Below are 7,039 nucleotides of genomic sequence, written 5' to 3' on the forward strand. Positions count from 1 at the left end.
ATTTTTAGAACATATCTAGCACTGAAAACATTTATGAACGTCACATATAAAGGTGGTATGGCAGATTCCCAACAACATGAACTCCAGAGCTGGATAGATGTATGTTCTCATTCTGACTATGCCACTTATCAGATAATCAACCTTAAGTAAACTACTCAATCTCTTCAAGCTTTAGTTTTCTTCATCGTAAATTGGGAATAGGAATAAGTCTATTGCATGACTACTTCATTAGAATAATGTACACAAAGCAAAAGGTAGTTTAGTAGGTAGCACATTGGACATGAGTACATTTATAATTTGGAGGGATTTGGAAGTTTAAACGAAATCTTGACAGAAATTCATAAAGGAAATCCTCCCTTCAGTGCTTTACCTATCGCAGACTGCCATCCCACCCACAATTTCCTCTAAACTTGAATAATACCAATCCACAATTAGGCAGCCCCACTTCTTAAAGGTTTCCAACTCTTTTTGTGTTCCAAACTCATGGGCAATTTCCTCAGTGTTTGTGAACTTGGCCTCAAGAAGGCAGTGTTTGATTCCTCCTTGTGAACCCTGGAACACTGAATCTACGGTAGAATTGGTTGGTATGTATATTTCTAATACATTTACAGGAGCTTGTTTCTGATTGGTTGAGCAACCAGACTCATACTCCTGTTTTCTGAAGCAGAATATTTCCAGAGAACCAGGCTGCAGAACGTTCCTGGGCAGGATAAATGGAGAAGAATCCTTTGGCAGCCTCATTGCTGATCCTATGGCTTCATCTTGGGGGTAAGTTCTGGAGTTGCTGAAGACATTCTGACCAGCCTGGGATGAGGGGAAGGTGTAAGGAAGAGAGAGGATGCATCCAGTGTTTTATATGAGAACGTGTGAAGAAAATACAAACTTGTAGAGAGACCAGTTTTCACATCTGACCTTGTCTTTCTGAGCAGGAGTGAGCAGCAAAGTCAATGTGGAACAGAGTCCTCAGTCGCTGAATGTTCAGAAGGGAGACAGCACAAATTTCACCTGCAGCTTCCCTTCCAGCTCTTTTTATGCCTTACACTGGTACAGCTGGGAACGAGCCAAAAGCCCCAAGATCCTGTTTTTACTGCTTTCAAGTGGGGATAAATCAGAAGGACGTCTAAGAGCCACTATTAATACTAAGAAGAGTTTCAGCTATTTGTACATCAAAGGATCCCAACTTGAAGACTCAGCCACCTATCTTTGTGCCTTTGACACAGTGCTCTTCAGACACCTGCAGCCTGTACCCAAACCTGTGGCTGGTGCTGCTCTGGTGACCAGCTTCAACGAAGAGCTTTGTGTGGGTTTTTATTAGTCTCCAGATGGGGTTTGGAGAAAGGCAAAGTCAGTGAATCACAGTGTTTTCAACAGTGAGGAAAAATGCAAATATATATAAACATTCATTCTAGTAATTGTAGCTCCCTGAGCTAAGTGAGTTGTTATTAAACATCACTACCCCTGACTCCCACCAATATGTTACCCAAATCACTGAGTCAGATTCTTGCCTCCTCTTAGGGCATGATTCCAAATGATCTAGATAGTTACTCAAACCTATCTGAAATAATCTGAGCACACAAGGGTAGTATTTACCTTTAATTGTTGCTACTTCCCCAGAGCTACCTTTTCCATCCCATTTCCTCACACCTATGCATGGGGATTGCTATCTAGGGGCATGAGGTCATGCCCTCTCCTCAGATACCTGGTATAGAAATCTGCATGTTTCACACCATTTAATCCATTATTGGTTCATTTAATCCCTTGCGGTTTTGTGTTTGTTTGATTTAGTTCTGCCTTCCCCCTACATGAAGGAACCCTGAAGGCACCGTGGTTAAGTGCTCAGCTGCTAACCAGAAGGTTGGTGGTTCAAACACACCAGCTGCTCCCTGGGAGAAAGACGTGTCAGTCTGCCTCGCTAAAGATTTACAGTCTTGGAAGCCCTATGGGGGCAGGCTTACTCTGTCCTACAAGGTGGCTATGAGTTGGAATTGACTCGAAGGCAACAGGTTTTTTGTTTCCCCCTACGTGAACACCTGTGTTTCATTTCTTCTCATATATGGCTATTTGCGTTTTTAAAAATCACTTGTGGGACCTAAAAGGGGCACTGATAGGAGAGATTTACTAATCAGTGTGGTCTGTCCTCTTTTATCATGATTGTGGTATTGAATGAGTAATTGAACTCTCCATTATTTAAGTTTCTTCATTTATAACGTCCAGGTATCTGAGGCAGATCAAGTATCTGGTCTCTGCTTCTTTTGTAAATTTTCAAACAATCTACCAGTTTGAGATCCCGTTGGTACTCTAACCAATTGCTGTTGAGTCGATTTAGACTCCTGGTGACCCCATGTGTATCAGACTAGGACTATACTCCATAGGGTTTTTGAATAGCTGATTTTTCTGAGCTGATATTTTAGAAGTAGATCACCAGGACTTTATTCCAAGGCAATTCTGGGTAAACTCAAACCACCAGCCTTCCAGTTAGCAGCTGAGCACTTAACCATTTGCACCACTCTGAGACTCCATCACTATCGGCACTCTAAAAGCTCGTTGCTGTTGAGTGCATTCCAACTCACAGTGATCCTATAGGACAGAGTGGAACTGCCTTATAGGGTTTCCAAGGTTGTAATCTTTTTGGAAACAGACTGCCACAGAGCAGCTGTTGGGTTTGAACTGCTGACCTTTTGGTTAGCAGCCAAGCTGCTTAATTGCTGCACCACCAGTGCTCCTTATGGTACTCTAACAAAAACCAAACCAAACCCGTTGCCCTTCAGTTGATTCTGACTCATAGCAACCATATAGGACAGAGTAGAACTGCCCTGTAGGGCTTCCAAGGAGAGGCTGATGGATGTAAATTGCTGACCTTTTGGTTAGCAGCCATAGCTCTTAAATACTGCACCACCAGGGTTGATGGCAACAGGCTCAGTTTTTTATGAGAGGTAGATACCAGAGAGATCATGATGCACAAAACATGTCCAGTGATTTGGACTTCTAGCCTCCAGAACTGTGAGAATGAGTGGGTGGTTCTTTAAAGCCACCCACTTTGTAGTATTTTCTTACAGCAGCCCGATGAAACTGAGACACTGTCTCTTATCTCAACTTTACCAATCTAACACTGTGGTTATTATAAAACATCTCTCTGATCATATTAACCCATTGCCGCCAAGTCGATTCCAACTCATAGATTACTCCCTGCTTATTTTTGGGTGATGAGGAGCTATTGGAATTGTAAAGTTCAAACTCTGTATTAAAACACACAAGGCCATTTACAATTTTGTTGCAAGTTACCTTCTAGTTTCATCTTCCACTCTTTTTCTCTACATATTCTAGATGTATATAAGTCCTTTCAAACTTCTGGCCATTTATGCACATATTATTACACACGTATTAAGCTGTTGCCTAAATATGTGACTTTGCAGATCTTGGCCTCTTTGCCCAGGATATACTTTTCCATTGTAAAATGGACACAAAACTACTCATCCTTCATGATCCCATTTAGGCACCATCACTTATTCCTTATCTGAGTTCTCAATGGATTACACTTGTAACAGCTTATCATAAAAAAAAAAAAATAAGGATTCTTATATCTGATCCTCTCAGGACTCTCTTGACAAGAATATTTACTATTAAGAGCTATTTTATATTTATATTCAGTGCAAGTATTTCCAACTGGGAATGCAGAGATTTCTTTTACTCTTTAAGATCAATGCATTACAGACCCTCCCCCTTTTCTTTAGCAATTTCCACCTCAAACCCTAAGACTCATAACAGAGACCACACCGTCAGTTTGGAAAGGACAAACTTCTCCTGTGGGAGACTCCTCTGTTTTCGTTTACATGTCCCTGTGTAAACTGAGGCAGTGCTCCTGTGTGAAGATGACAGCGTTTAAAGCATCCACAGGTGCTTCTTCCAGCAACTTGTTCTTTTGGGAGGGGAAGTAGTCTTCACTCTTATAGGATCAACAATTCTATCTTCATTTTTGGATTCAGATCCAACATTTCTTAGAAGAAAAAACATCCCAACAGTGTGTATTTAAAAAGAAAAAAATTTTTTTTTCCTTAACTCACAGGTTTCATCATTTTTCACCATATCCTTAAACTACTTCTTGGTCTGTTTCCACATTATGCTATTGTTCAGATTCAGATTCCTTTCTGACTCAAAACCAAGTCTCAAGATCTCTACCATTTAGATACACACAGGTTCACTTTAAAGACATTAGAATTCCTGTAATGGATTGAATAATGGCCCCTCAGAAGATATGTCCACATCCTAATGCCCAGAACCTGTGAATATGACCTTACATGGACAAAGAGTCTTTGCAGATGTTACTAAATTAAAGATCTCAGTGTGAAATCATCTTGCATTATCTGGTTGGGCCCTAAACCTAATGATAAAAAATAATAATAATAATAATAATAATAATAATAATAATAATAATAATAATAATAACAGTCCTTAAAAGAGACACACAAATGAAAAATCCACTTGAAGACAGAGGCAGAAATTGGAGTCACACAGCCACAAGCCAAGAAACGTCTGGAACCACCAGAAGCTGGAAGAGGCAAGGCAAGATTCTTCCATAGCATTCAGAGGGAACATGGCCTTTCTGACACCTTGTTTCCATCTTCTGGCCTTCAGGACTGTAAGAGAATACATTTTTGTTGTATTAAGCCACCAAGTTTGTGTTCATTTGTTATAGCAGCCCTGAGAAACTAATACCTTTCCCCAAAGGTAACATTTCTAAATAGCTACAACCAACCCTCAAGTGTTTACATTCATGGAAAGGCACAATGGCAAACCAACACCATTTAGATTGTTCTTTGAATTACTTTGACTTCAAACCCTCACACATTGTGCGTCAAAATACACACATTCATTTATCATTCAACCAACTATTTACCAGGTAAAGGAGCCCTGGTGATGCAGTGGTTAAGCGCTTTGCTGCTAACTGAAAGGTTGGCAGTTTGTACCTGCAAGTTGCTCTGTGGGAGAAAGACATGACAGTCTGCTTCCATAAAGATTATAGCCTTGAAAACCTGATGGGGTAATTCCACTCTGTCCTGCAGAGTCGCTATATGTTGGAATTGATTCAACAGCAATGAGTTTGGGTTTTAGAGCAGTTTCTGGGGAAATGTTGGCAAATAGCAGCCGAATATCTATTGAGTGCCTACCACACGTCAGGGACTGTACTTGTGATACATCAACAAACAATAGAAAAGTTTCTTGTTTTGAAAGACCTTACATTCTAGAGCAATGTTTTCCAAGAGGACTTTTTGAGATGGAGGAAATGTTCTATGACTGCACTATCCAATAGCCATGTGGCTACTGAACACTTGAAATGTTGCTATTATAACTGAAAAACTGAATTTTTAAATTTTATTTAATTTTAATTAATTTAGATTTAAGTAGCCACATGCAGCGAATGGCTACCACATAGGGTAGCACAGTTCTTAAAGACAATACAGTCCATACCCTCAAGTTACACGAGACCAACTGAGACAATTAAACAGATAGTTATAATACAAGTAAGAATTGCTGCAATACCTGTGACAAAAATTCTGTGGGAGCCCGTAGAATGCTGTTCTACCCAAGTACCAAGTGTTTTGTTTTAAGGAATCCTTCCTAGAAGGATTGATATTAGATGGATAGGACTTTTTTTTTCTAATTATACTTTTTTTTCTTTTTTTTAAATTCCTGACATTTGGAAAAGTAACATCGTGGGAAGGCAGATAAGTGCTCTAAATTGGGTAATTTGGATGGCAACAGACACATATGTAGTTTTCACCTTCCATTTTCTATAACAACCAATTACGAGCCATGTTCACATTTATTAAAATGTATGTGACCGAATATGTTCCATTATTGCTTGCATACACACACTACACAACATGATTCCTAAGGATACTGGAAATGACAAAATGGAACTGTCCATTTCCATCTGATGTGCTAGTTTTAGATCACAGAATCCATTTTTAAAAGGCAAATTATGCCTCCTTGAACAATACCAGAATTAGTAAACTCCGTCCTTCCAAATCTTGACCACCTGAGTTAGATTAAAAAAAAAAAACAAAAAACAAACCCAGTGCCATTGAGTCGATTCCGACTCATAGCGACCCAGTAGGACAGAGTAGAACTGCCCCATAGAGTTTCCAAGGAGCGCCTGGCGGATTCGAACTGCCGACTCTTTGGTTAGCAGCCATAGCATTTAACCACAGAATTGGTTATCAAGTCAGCAATTTTTGAGCCAAGCCACAGGGGGGCAGCATCTGCAAACACAGACTCCCCTTCGAAGGTGATCAGTCTTATTGGCTTTCTCAAATTGTAGCCACCCCTTCCTTTTTCTTTACAAAACTCAGTGATAGACCATAACTACATCTTTGGGGTGGGAAGTGGCTTGTACAAGGGAAGCCCATTTAGGGAGCAGCCAGATTCAGCAATCCTTTCTGAAGAGGAAGGAGGGGGAGATGCTACTCACAGTACCAGTGTTGATCTTATGGGTGCAATTGTCACGTGAGTTTGAGACTTTCCTGCTTACTTCCAGAACATAGCAGAAAATTATCTAAAAGCAGGGAATGAGAGTTTCTCTTTAAGAATCAAGAATTAAAAAAAAGAAAAAGTTGAAAGGAGAAAGACGAGGGAGGGAGATGTGGGAAGGAAGAAAGAGACAAGAAGAGTAAGACCATTATAGCCCAAAGAATAAAGATCTAATCAGATTTTCTTCGATGTTTCCCACTCCCTTTCTGAACAGAGGGGAATGGACAACAGGTGAAGCAAATTCCTGAGTTCCTGCTCCTACAGGAAGGAGAGAACTTCACCACCTATTGCAATTCCTCAAGCACTTTGAACAACTTACAATGGTACAAGCAGAAGCCTGGGGCAAGTCCCGTCCTCTTGATAAAGTTAGTTAAGCCTGGGGAAGTGAAGGAGAAAAGACTGACAGCTCAGTATGGAACTACAAGACGGGACAGCTCCTTGCACATCAGAGCCACACAAGCTGCAGATGTGGGCACCTACTTCTGCGTCATGGCACAGTGCTGTCAAAACA

The 7,039-nt window shown here is 40.4% G+C and overlaps 1 long non-coding RNA gene across 1 annotated transcript; it reads left to right on the top strand.

The window, feature by feature from the left end:
* The first annotated feature begins 486 nt into the window (after nucleotides 1-486).
* LOC126084646 (uncharacterized) lies at nucleotides 487-1,209 on the top strand. Its single transcript, XR_007519044.1, has 3 exons — nucleotides 487-584; nucleotides 668-768; nucleotides 930-1,209. It is a non-coding gene; the product is annotated as an uncharacterized LOC126084646 (long non-coding RNA).
* The last annotated feature ends 5,830 nt before the right edge of the window (nucleotides 1,210-7,039 follow it).

Source organism: Elephas maximus, chromosome 10, assembly GCF_024166365.1.
Source record: "Elephas maximus indicus isolate mEleMax1 chromosome 10, mEleMax1 primary haplotype, whole genome shotgun sequence".
NCBI classification, from domain to species: domain Eukaryota; kingdom Metazoa; phylum Chordata; class Mammalia; order Proboscidea; family Elephantidae; genus Elephas; species Elephas maximus.